Source organism: Pleurodeles waltl, chromosome 10 (genome assembly GCF_031143425.1).
Source record: "Pleurodeles waltl isolate 20211129_DDA chromosome 10, aPleWal1.hap1.20221129, whole genome shotgun sequence".
NCBI lineage: Eukaryota > Metazoa > Chordata > Amphibia > Caudata > Salamandridae > Pleurodeles > Pleurodeles waltl.
In genome coordinates, this window is record NC_090449.1 from 378104911 (window position 1) to 378118025 (window position 13115).

Genomic DNA, 13115 nt, shown 5'->3' on the forward strand with positions numbered 1-13115 from the left:
ATATTGTGGAACGCTGGGTGGAAGTAAATTTGTGGCTCCTCTCAGATTCCAGAACTTTCTGTCACCGAAATAACAGGAAAAAGTTTTTTTTTAGCCACATTTTGAGGTTTGCAAAGGATTCTGGGTAACAGAACCTGGTCAGAGCCCCACAAGTCACCCCATCTTGGATTCCCCTATTTCTCTAGTTTTCAAAAATGCACAGGTTTGGTAGGTTTCCATAGGTGCCGGCTGAGCTAGAGGCCAAAATCCACAGGTGGGCACTGTTTTCTATGAAAAAATGTGATGTGTGCACGTTGTGTTTTGGGCCATTTCCTTTCGTAGGCGCTAGGCCTATCCACACTAGTGAGGTACCATTTTTATCGGGAGACTTGGGGGAACGCTGGGTGGAAGGAAATTTGTGGCTCCTCTCAGATTCCAGAACTTTCTGTCACCGAAATGAGTGGAAAATTTGTTTTTTTAGCCAAATTTTGAGGTTTGCAAAGGATTCTGGGTAACAGAACCTGGTCAGAGCCCCACAAGTCACCCCATCTTGGATTCCCCTCGGTCTCTAGTTTTATAAAATGCACAGGTTTGGTAGGTTTCCCTAGGTGCCGGCTGAGCTAGAGGCCAAAATCTACAGGTAGGAACATTGCAAAAAACAGCTCAGTTTTCTGCCAAAAAATGGGATGTGTCCACCTTGTGCTTTGGGGCATTTCCTGTCGCGGGCGCTAGGCCTACCAACACAAGTGACATATCATTTTTATCGGGAGACTTGGGGGAACGCTGGGTGGAAGCAAATTTGTGGCTCCTCTCAGATTCCAGAACTTTCTGTCACCGAAATGACAGGAAAAAATGTTTTTTTAGCCAAATTTTGAGGTTTGTAAAGGATTCTGGGTAACACAACCTATTCAAAGCCCCACAAGTCACCCCATCTTGGATTCCCCTATGTCTATAGTTTAAAAAAATGCACAGGTTTGGTAGGTTTCCCTGGTGCCGGCTGAGCTAGAGGCCAAAATCTACAGGTAGGCACTTTGCAAAAAACAGCTCTGTTTTCTGTGAAAAAATGTGATGTGTCCATGTTGTGTTTTGGGGCATATCCTGTCACGGGCACTAGTCCTACCCACACAAGTGATGTACCATTTTTATCAGGAGACTTTGTGGAACGCTGGGTGGAAGTAAATTTGTGGCTCCTCTCAGATTCCAGAACTTTCTGTCACCGAAATAACAGGAAAAAGGTTTTTTTTAGCCAAATTTTGAGGTTTGCAAAGGATTCTGGGTAACAGAACCTGGTCAGAGCCCACAAGTCACCCCATCTTGGATTCCCCTATTTCTCTAGTTTTAAAAAATGCACAGGTTTGGTAGGTTTCCATATGTGCCGGCAGAGCTAGAGGCCAAAATCCACAGGTGGGCACTGTTTTCTATGAAAAAATGTGATGTGTGCACGTTGTGTTTTGGGCCATTTCCTTTCGTAGGCGCTAGGCCTATCCACACAAGTGAGGTACCATTTTTATCGGGAGACTTGGGGGAACATTGGGTGGAAGGAAATTTGTGGCTGCTCTCAGATTCCAGAACTTTCTGTCACCGAAATGAGTGGAAAATGTGTTGTTTTAGCCAAATTTTGAGGTTTGCAAAGGATTCTGGGTAACAGAACCTGGTCGGAGCCCCACAAGTCACCCCATCTTGGATTCCCCTAGGTCTCTAGTTTTATAAAATGCACAGGTTTGGTAGGTTTCCCTAGGTGCCGGCTGAGCTAGAGGCCAAAATCTACAGGTAGGCACATAGCAAAAAACAGCTCAGTTTTCTGCCAAAAAATGGGATGTGTCCACGTTGTGCTTTGGGGCATTTCCTGTCGCGGGTGCTAGGCCTACCCACACAAGTGAGTTACCATTTTTATCAGGAGATTTTGTGGAACGCTGGGTGGAAGGAAATTTGTGGCTTCTCTCATATTCCAGAACTTTTTGTCACCGAAATGACAGGAAAAAGTGTTTTTTTTTGCCACATTTTGAGGTTTGCAAATTATTCTGGGTAACAGAACCTGGTCAGAGCCCCACAAGTCACCCCATCTTGGATTCCCCTAGGTCTCTAGTTTTGAAAAAATGCACAGGTTTGGTAGGTTTCCCTAGGTGCCGGCTGAGCTAGAGGCCAAAATCTACAGGTAGGCACATAGCAAAAAACAGCTCCGTTTTCTGTCAAAAAATGGGATGTGTCCACGTTGTGCTTTGGGGCATTAACTGTCACGGGCACTAGGCCTACCAACACAAGTGAGGTATCATTTTTATCGGGAGCCTTGGGGGAACGCTGGGTGGAAGGAAATTTGTGCCTTGTCTCAGATTCCAGAACTTTCTGTCACCGAAATTAGTGGAAAACTTGTTTTTATAGCCAAATTTTGAGGTTTGCAAAGGATTCTGGGTAATAGAACCTGGTCAAAGCCCCACAAGTCACCCCATCTTGGATTCCCCTAGGTCTCTAGTTTTCAAAAATGCACAGGTTTGGTAGGTTTCCCTAGGTGCCGGCTGAGCTAGAGGCCAAAATCTACAGGTAGGCACTTTGCAAAAAACAGCTCTGTTTTCTGTGAAAAAATGTGATGTGTCGTTTTGGGGCATATCTTGTTGCGGGTGCTAGGCCTACCCACACAAGTGAGGTACCATTTTTATCAGGAGACTTTGTGGAACGCTGGGTGGAAGTAAATTTGTGGCTCCTCTCAGATTCCAGACCTTTTAGTCATCGAAATGACAGGAAAAAGTGTTTTTTTTAGCCACATTTTGAGGTTTGCAAAGGATTCTGGGTAACAGAACCTGGTCAGAGCCCCACAAGTCACCCCATTTTGGATTCCCCTAGGTCTCTAGTTTTAAAAAATGCACAGGTTTGGTTGGTTTCCCCAGGTGCCGGCTGAGCTAGAGTCCAAAATCTACAGGTAGGCACTTTGCAAAAAACAGCTCTGTTTTCTGTGAAAAAATGTGATGTGTCCATGTTGTGTTTTGGGGCATATCCTGTCGCGGGCGCTAGGCCTACCCACACATGTGAGTTACCATTTTTATCAGGAGACTTTGTGGAACGCTGGGTGGAAGTAAATTCGTGGCTCCTCTCAGATTCCAGAACTTTTTGTCACCGAAATGACAGGAAAAAGTGTTTTTTTAGCCACATTTTGAGGTTTGCAAATGATTCTGGGTAACAGAACCTGGTCAAAGCCCCACAAGTCACCCCATGTTGGATTCCCCTATGTCTCTAGTTTAAAAAAATGCACAGGTTTGGTAGGTTTCCCCGGTGCCGGCTGAGCTAGAGGCCAAAATCTACAGGTAGGCACGTTGCAAAAAAGAGCTCTTTTTTCTGTGAAAAAATGTGATGTGTACATGTTGTGTTTTGGGGCATATCCTGTCGCGGGCGCTAGGCCTACCCACACAAGTGAGGAACCATTTTTATCAGGAGACTTTGTGGAAAGCTGGGTGGAAGTAAATTTGTGGCTCCTCTCAGATTCCAGAACTTTCTGTCACCGAAATGACAGGAAAAAGTGTTTTTTTAGCCACATTTTGAGGTTTGTAAAGGATTCTGGGTAACAGAACCTGGTCAAAGCCCCACAAGTCACCCCATCTTGGATTCCCCTATGTCTCTAGTTTTAAAAAATGCAAAGGTTTGGTAGGTTTCCCTGGTGCCGGCTGAGCTAGAGGCCAAAATCTACAGGTAGGCACTTTGCAAAAAACAGCTCTGTTTTCTGTGAAAAAATGTGATGTGTCCATGTTGTGTTTTGGGGCATATCCTGTCGCGGGCGCTAGTCCTACCCACACAAGTGAGGTACCATTTTTATCAGGAGACTTTGTGGAACGCTGGGTGGAAGTAAATTTGTGGCTCCTCTCAGATTCCAGAACTTTCTGTCACCGAAATAACAGGAAAAAGTTTTTTTTTAGCCACATTTTGAGGTTTGCAAAGGATTCTGGGTAACAGAACCTGGTCAGAGCCCCACAAGTCACCCCATCTTGGATTCCCCTATTTCTCTAGTTTTCAAAAATGCACAGGTTTGGTAGGTTTCCATAGGTGCCGGCTGAGCTAGAGGCCAAAATCTACAGGTAGGCACTTTGCAAAAAACAGCTCTGTTTTCTGTGAAAAAATGTGATGTGTCATTTTGGGGCATATCTTGTTGCGGGTGCTAGGCCTACCCACACAAGTGAGGTACCATTTTTATCAGGAGACTTTGTGGAACGCTGGGTGGAAGTAAATTTGTGGCTCCTCTCAGATTCCAGAACTTTTAGTCATCGAAATGACAGGAAAAAGTGTTTTTTTTAGCCACATTTTGAGGTTTGCAAAGGATTCTGGGTAACAGAACCTGGTCAGAGCCCCACAAGTCACCCCATCTTGGATTCCCCTAGGTCTCTAGTTTTAAAAAATGCACAGGTTTGGTTGGTTTCCCCAGGTGCCGGCTGAGCTAGAGTCCAAAATCTACAGGTAGGCACTTTGCAAAAAACAGCTCTGTTTTCTGTGAAAAAATGTGATGTGTCCATGTTGTGTTTTGGGGCATATCCTGTCGCGGGCGCTAGGCCTACCCACACAAGTGAGTTACCATTTTTATCAGGAGACTTTGTGGAACGCTGGGTGGAAGTAAATTCGTGGCTCCTCTCAGATTCCAGAACTTTTTGTCACCGAAATGACAGGAAAAAGTGTTTTTTTAGCCACATTTTGAGGTTTGCAAATGATTCTGGGTAACAGAACCTGGTCAAAGCCCCACAAGTCACCCCATGTTGGATTCCCCTATGTCTCTAGTTTAAAAAAATGCACAGGTTTGGTAGGTTTCCCCGGTGCCGGCTGAGCTAGAGGCCAAAATCTACAGGTAGGCACGTTGCAAAAAAGAGCTCTTTTTTCTGTGAAAAAATGTGATGTGTACATGTTGTGTTTTGGGGCATATCCTGTCGCGGGCGCTAGGCCTACCCACACAAGTGAGGAACCATTTTTATCAGGAGACTTTGTGGAAAGCTGGGTGGAAGTAAATTTGTGGCTCCTCTCAGATTCCAGAACTTTCTGTCACCGAAATGACAGGAAAAAGTGTTTTTTTAGCCAAATTTTGAGGTTTGTAAAGGATTCTGGGTAACAGAACCTGGTCAAAGCCCCACAAGTCACCCCATCTTGGATTCCCCTATGTCTCTAGTTTTAAAAAATGCAAAGGTTTGGTAGGTTTCCCTGGTGCCGGCTGAGCTAGAGGCCAAAATCTACAGGTAGGCACTTTGCAAAAAACAGCTCTGTTTTCTGTGAAAAAATGTGATGTGTCCATGTTGTGTTTTGGGGCATATCCTGTCGCGGGCGCTAGTCCTACCCACACAAGTGAGGTACCATTTTTATCAGGAGACTTTGTGGAACGCTGGGTGGAAGTAAATTTGTGGCTCCTCTCAGATTCCAGAACTTTCTGTCACCGAAATAACAGGAAAAAGTTTTTTTTTAGCCACATTTTGAGGTTTGCAAAGGATTCTGGGTAACAGAACCTGGTCAGAGCCCCACAAGTCACCCCATCTTGGATTCCCCTATTTCTCTAGTTTTCAAAAATGCACAGGTTTGGTAGGTTTCCATAGGTGCCGCCTGAGCTAGAGGCCAAAATCCACAGGTGGGCACTGTTTTCTATGAAAAAATGTGATGTGTGCACGTTGTGTTTTGGGCCATTTCCTTTCGTAGGCGCTAGGCCTATCCACACAAGTGACATATCATTTTTATCAGGAGACTTGGGGGAACGCTGGGTGGAAGCAAATTTGTGGCTCCTCTCAGATTCCAGAACTTTCTGTCACCGAAATGACAGGAAAAAGTGTTTTTTTAGCCAAATTTTGAGGTTTGCAAAGGATTCTGGGTAATAGAACCTGGTCAGAGCCCCACAAGTCACCCCATCTTGGATTCCCCTAGGTCTCTAATTTAAAAAAATGGACAGGTTTGGTGGGTTTCCCCAGGTGCCGGCTGAGCTAGAGGCCAAAATCTACAGGTGGGCACTGTTTTCTATGTCAAAAAATGTGATGTGTCCACGTTCTGCTTTGGGGCATTTCCTGTCGCGGGTGCTAGGCCAATCCACACAAGTGAGGTACCATTTTTATCGGGAGACTTGGTGGAACGCTGGGTGGAAGGAAATTTGTGGCTCGTCTCAGATTCCAGAACTTTCTGTTACCAAAATGAGTGGAGAACTTGTTTTTTTAGCCAAATTTTGAGGTTTGCAAAGGATTCTGGGTAATAGAAGCTGGTCAGAGCCCCACAAGTCACCCCATCTTGGATTCCCGTAGGTCTCTAGTTTTAAAAAATGCACAGGTTTGGTAGGTTTCCCTAGGTGCCGGCTGAGCTAGAGGCCAAAATCTACAGGTAGGCACTTTGCAAAAAACAGCTCTGTTTTCTGTCAAACAATGGCATGTGTCTATGTTGTGCTTTGGGGCATTTCCTGTCGCGGGCACTAGGCCTACCAACACAAGTAAGGTATAATTTTTATCGGGAGACTTGGGGGAACGCTGGGTGGAAGGAAAATTGTGGCTCGTCTCAGATTCCAGAACTTTCTGTTACCGAAATGAGTGGAGAACTTGTTTTTTTAGCCACATTTTGAGGCTTGCAAAGGATTCTGGGTAATAGAAGCTGGTCAGAGCCCCACAAGTCACCCCATCTTGGATTCCCGTAGGTCTCTAGTTTTAAAAAATGCACAGGTTTGGTAGGTTTCCCTAGGTGCCGGCTGAGCTAGAGGCCAAAATCTACAGGTAGGCACTTTGCAAAAAACAGCTCTGTTTTCTGTGAAAAAATGTGATGTGTCCATGTTGTGTTTTGGGGCATATCCTGTTGCGGGCGCTAGGCCTACCCACACAAGTGAGGTACCTTTTTTATCAGGAGACTTTGTGGAACGCTGGGTGGAAGTAAATTTGTGGCTCCTCTCAGATTCCAGAACTTTCTGTCACCGAAATGACAGGAAAAAGTGTTTTTTTTAGCCACATTTTGAGGTTTGCAAAGGATTCTGGGTAACAGAACCTGGTCAGAGCCCCACAAGTCACCCCATCTTGGATTCCCCTAGGTCTCTAGTTTTAAAAAATGCACAGGTTTGGTAGGTTTCCCCAGGTGCCGGCTGAGCTAGAGGCCAAAATCTACAGGTAGGCACTTTGCAAAAAACAGCTCTGTTTTCTGTCAAAAAATGGGATGTGTCCATGTTGTGCTTTGGGGCATTTCCTGTCGCGGGCGCTAGGCCTACCCACACAAGTGAGGTACCATTTTTATCAGGAGACTTTGTGGAACGCTGGGTGGAAGTAAATTTGTGGCTCCTCTCAGATTCCAGAACTTTTAGTCATCGAAATGACAGGAAAAAGTGTTTTTTTAGCCACTTTTTGAGGTTTGCAAAGGATTCTGGGTAACAGAACCTGGTCAGAGCCCCACAAGTCACCCCATCTTGGATTCCCCTAGGTCTCTAGTTTTAAAAAATGCACAGGTTTGGTTGGTTTCCCCAGGTGCCGGCTGAGCTAGAGTCCAAAATCTACAGGTAGGCACTTTGCAAAAAACAGCTCTGTTTTCTGTGAAAAAATGTGATGTGTCCATGTTGTGTTTTGGGGCATATCCTGTCGCGGGCGCTAGGCCTACCCACACAAGTGAGTTACCATTTTTATCAGGAGACTTTGTGGAACGCTGGGTGGAAGTAAATTCGTGGCTCCTCTCAGATTCCAGAACTTTTTGTCACCGAAATGACAGGAAAAAGTGTTTTTTTAGCCACATTTTGAGGTTTGCAAATGATTCTGGGTAACAGAACCTGGTCAAAGCCCCACAAGTCACCCCATGTTGGATTCCCCTATGTCTCTAGTTTAAAAAAATGCACAGGTTTGGTAGGTTTCCCCGGTGCCGGCTGAGCTAGAGGCCAAAATCTACAGGTAGGCACGTTGCAAAAAAGAGCTCTTTTTTCTGTGAAAAAATGTGATGTGTACATGTTGTGTTTTTGGGGCATATCCTGTCGCGGGCGCTAGGCCTACCCACACAAGTGAGGAACCATTTTTATCAGGAGACTTTGTGGAAAGCTGGGTGGAAGTAAATTTGTGGCTCCTCTCAGATTCCAGAACTTTCTGTCACCGAAATGACAGGAAAAAGTGTTTTTTTAGCCAAATTTTGAGGTTTGTAAAGGATTCTGGGTAACAGAACCTGGTCAAAGCCCCACAAGTCACCCCATCTTGGATTCCCCTATGTCTCTAGTTTTAAAAAATGCAAAGGTTTGGTAGGTTTCCCTGGTGCCGGCTGAGCTAGAGGCCAAAATCTACAGGTAGGCACTTTGCAAAAAACAGCTCTGTTTTCTGTGAAAAAATGTGATGTGTCCATGTTGTGTTTTGGGGCATATCCTGTCGCGGGCGCTAGTCCTACCCACACAAGTGAGGTACCATTTTTATCAGGAGACTTTGTGGAACGATGGGTGGAAGTAAATTTGTGGCTCCTCTCAGATTCCAGAACTTTCTGTCACCGAAATAACAGGAAAAAGTTTTTTTTTAGCCACATTTTGAGGTTTGCAAGGGATTCTGGGTAACAGAACCTGGTCAGAGCCCCACAAGTCACCCCATCTTGGATTCCCCTATTTCTCTAGTTTTCAAAAATGCACAGGTTTGGTAGGTTTCCATAGGTGCCGGCTGAGCTAGAGGCCAAAATCCACAGGTGGGCACTGTTTTCTATGAAAAAATGTGATGTGTGCACGTTGTGTTTTGGGCCATTTCCTTTCGTAGGCGCTAGGCCTATCCACACTAGTGAGGTACCATTTTTATCGGGAGACTTGGGGGAACGCTGGGTGGAAGGAAATTTGTGGCTCCTCTCAGATTCCAGAACTTTCTGTCACCGAAATGAGTGGAAAATGTGTTTTTTTAGCCAAATTTTGAGGTTTGCAAAGGATTCTGGGTAACAGAACCTGGTCAGAGCCCCACAAGTCACCCCATCTTGGATTCCCCTCGGTCTCTAGTTTTATAAAATGCACAGGTTTGGTAGGTTTCCCTAGGTGCCGGCTGAGCTAGAGGCCAAAATCTACAGGTAGGAACATTGCAAAAAACAGCTCAGTTTTCTGCCAAAAAATGGGATGTGTCCACCTTGTGCTTTGGGGCATTTCCTGTCGCGGGTGCTAGGCCTACCAACACAAGTGACATATCATTTTTATCGGGAGACTTGGGGGAACGCTGGGTGGAAGCAAATTTGTGGCTCCTCTCAGATTCCAGAACTTTCTGTCACCGAAATGACAGGAAAAAGTGTTTTTTTAGCCAAATTTTGAGGTTTGCAAAGGATTCTGGGTAATAGAACCTGGTCAGAGCCCCACAAGTCACCCCATCTTGGATTCCCCTAGGTCTCTAATTTAAAAAAATGGACAGGTTTGGTGGGTTTCCCCAGGTGCCGGCTGAGCTAGAGGCCAAAATCTACAGGTGGGCACTGTTTTCTATGTCAAAAAATGTGATGTGTCTACGTTCTGCTTTGGGGCATTTCCTGTCGCGGGTGCTAGGCCAATCCACACAAGTGAGGTACCATTTTTATCGGGAGACTTGGGGGAACGCTGGGTGGAAGGAAATTTGTGGCTCGTCTCAGATTCCAGAACTTTCTGTTACCAAAATGAGTGGAGAACTTGTTTTTTTAGCCAAATTTTGAGGTTTGCAAAGGATTCTGGGTAATAGAAGCTGGTCAGAGCCCCACAAGTCACCCCATCTTGGATTCCCGTAGGTCTCTAGTTTTAAAAAATGCACAGGTTTGGTAGGTTTCCCTAGGTGCCGGCTGAGCTAGAGGCCAAAATCTACAGGTAGGCACTTTGCAAAAAACAGCTCTGTTTTCTGTCAAACAATGGCATGTGTCCATGTTGTGCTTTGGGGCATTTCCTGTCGCGGGCACTAGGCCTACCAACACAAGTAAGGTATAATTTTTATCGGGAGACTTGGGGGAACGCTGGGTGGAAGGAAAATTGTGGCTCGTCTCAGATTCCAGAACTTTCTGTTACCGAAATGAGTGGAGAACTTGTTTTTTTAGCCACATTTTGAGGCTTGCAAAGGATTCTGGGTAATAGAAGCTGGTCAGAGCCCCACAAGTCACCCCATCTTGGATTCCCGTAGGTCTCTAGTTTTAAAAAATGCACAGGTTTGGTAGGTTTCCCTAGGTGCCGGCTGAGCTAGAGGCCAAAATCTACAGGTAGGCACTTTGCAAAAAACAGCTCTGTTTTCTGTGAAAAAATGTGATGTGTCCATGTTGTGTTTTGGGGCATATCCTGTTGCGGGCGCTAGGCCTACCCACACAAGTGAGGTACCTTTTTTATCAGGAGACTTTGTGGAACGCTGGGTGGAAGTAAATTTGTGGCTCCTCTCAGATTCCAGAACTTTCTGTCACCGAAATGACAGGAAAAAGTGTTTTTTTTAGCCACATTTTGAGGTTTGCAAAGGATTCTGGGTAACAGAACCTGGTCAGAGCCCCACAAGTCACCCCATCTTGGATTCCCCTAGGTCTCTAGTTTTAAAAAATGCACAGGTTTGGTAGGTTTCCCCAGGTGCCGGCTGAGCTAGAGGCCAAAATCTACAGGTAGGCACTTTGCAAAAAACAGCTCTGTTTTCTGTCAAAAAATGGGATGTGTCCATGTTGTGCTTTGGGGCATTTCCTGTCGCGGGCGCTAGGCCTACCCACACAAGTGAGGTACCATTTTTATCAGGAGACTTTGTGGAACGCTGGGTGGAAGTAAATTTGTGGCTCCTCTCAGATTCCAGAACTTTTAGTCATCGAAATGACAGGAAAAAGTGTTTTTTTAGCCACATTTTGAGGTTTGCAAAGGATTCTGGGTAATAGAACCTGGTCAGAGCCCCACAAGTCACCCCATCTTGGATTCCCCTAGGTCTCTAATTTAAAAAAATGGACAGGTTTGGTGGGTTTCCCCAGGCGCCGGCTGAGCTAGAGGCCAAAATCTACAGGTAGGCACTTTGCAAAAAACAGCTCTGTTTTCTGTGAAAAAATGTGATGTGTCCACGTTGTGCTTTGGGGCATTTTCTGTCGCGGGCGCTAGGCCTACCCACACAAGTGAGGTACCATTTTTATCAGGAGACTTTGGGGAACGCTGAGTGGAAGTAAATTTGTGGCTCCTCTCAGATTCCAGAACTTTCTGTCACCGAAATGATATGAAAAAGTGTTTTTTTATCCAAATTTGAGGTTTGCAAAGGATTCTGGGTAATAGAACCTGGTCAGAGCCCCACAAGTCACCGCATCTTGGATTCCCCTAGGTCTCTAGTTTTCAAAAATGCACAGGTTTGGTAGGTTTCCCTAGGTGCCGGCTGAGCTAGAGGCCAAAATCTACAGGTGGGCACTGTTTTCTATGTCAAAAAATGTGATGTGTCCACGTTCTGCTTTGGGGCATTTCCTGTCGCGGGTGCTAGGCCAATCCACACAAGTGAGGTACCATTTTTATCGGGAGACTTGGGGGAACGCTGGGTGGAAGGAAATTTGTGGCTCGTCTCAGATTCCAGAACTTTCTGTTACCAAAATGAGTGGAGAACTTGTTTTTTTAGCCAAATTTTGAGGTTTGCAAAGGATTCTGGGTAATAGAAGCTGGTCAGAGCCCCACAAGTCACCCCATCTTGGATTCCCGTAGGTCTCTAGTTTTAAAAAATGCACAGGTTTGGTAGGTTCCCCTAGGTGCCGGCTGAGCTAGAGGCCAAAATCTACAGGTAGGCACTTTGCAAAAAACAGCTCTGTTTTCTGTCAAACAATGGCATGTGTCCATGTTGTGCTTTGGGGCATTTCCTGTCGCGGGCACTAGGCCTACCAACACAAGTAAGGTATAATTTTTATCGGGAGACTTGGGGGAACGCTGGGTGGAAGGAAAATTGTGGCTCGTCTCAGATTCCAGAACTTTCTGTTACCGAAATGAGTGGAGAACTTGTTTTTTTAGCCACATTTTGAGGTTTGCAAAGGATTCTGGGTAATAGAAGCTGGTCAGAGCCCCACAAGTCACCCCATCTTGGATTCCCCTATGTCTCTAGTTTAAAAAAATGCACAGGTTTGGTAGGTTTCCCTGGTGCCGGCTGAGCTAGAGGCCAAAATCTACAGGTAGGCACTTTGCAAAAAACAGCTCTGTTTTCTGTGAAAAAATGTGATGTGTCCATGTTGTGTTTTGGGGCATATCCTGTCACGGGCACTAGTCCTACCCACACAAGTGAGGTACCATTTTTATCAGGAGACTTTGTGGAACGCTGGGTGGAAGTAAATTTGTGGCTCCTCTCAGATTCCAGAACTTTCTGTCACCGAAATAACAGGAAAAAGTTTTTTTTTAGCCAAATTTTGAGGTTTGCAAAGGATTCTGGGTAACAGAACCTGGTCAGAGCCCACAAGTCACCCCATCTTGGATTCCCCTATTTCTCTAGTTTTAAAAAATGCACAGGTTTGGTAGGTTTCCATATGTGCTGGCAGAGCTAGAGGCCAAAATCCACAGGTGGGCACTGTTTTCTATGAAAAAATGTGATATGTGCACGTTGTGTTTTGGGCCATTTCCTTTCGTAGGCGGTAGGCCTATCCACACAAGTGAGGTACCATTTTTATCGGGAGACTTGGGGGAACACAGGGTGGAAGGAAATTTGTGGCTGCTCTCAGATTCCAGAACTTTCTGTCACCGAAATGAGTGGAAAATGTGTTTTTTTAGCCAAATTTTGAGGTTTGCAAAGGATTCTGGGTAACAGAACCTGGTCGGAGCCCCACAAGTCACCCCATCTTGGATTCCCCTAGGTCTCTAGTTTTAAAAAATGCACAGGTTTGGTAGGTTTCCCTAGGTCCCGGCTGAGCTAGAGGCCAAAATCTACAGGTAGGCACATAGCAAAAAACAGCTCAGTTTTCTGCCAAAAAATGGGATGTGTCCACGTTGTGCTTTGGGGCATTTCCTGTCGCGGGTGCTAGGCCTACCCACACAAGTGAGTTACCATTTTTATCAGGAGATTTTGTGGAACGCTGGGTGGAAGGAAATTTGTGGCTTCTCTCAGATTCCAGAACTTTTTGTCACCGAAATGACAGGAAAAAGTGTTTTTTTTGCCACATTTTGAGGTTTGCAAATGATTCTGGGTAATAGAACCTGGTCAGAGCCCCACAAGTCACCCCATCTTGGATTCCCCTCGGTCTCTAGTTTTATAAAATGCACAGCTTTGGTAGGTTTCCCTAGGTGCCGGCTGAGCTAGAGGCCA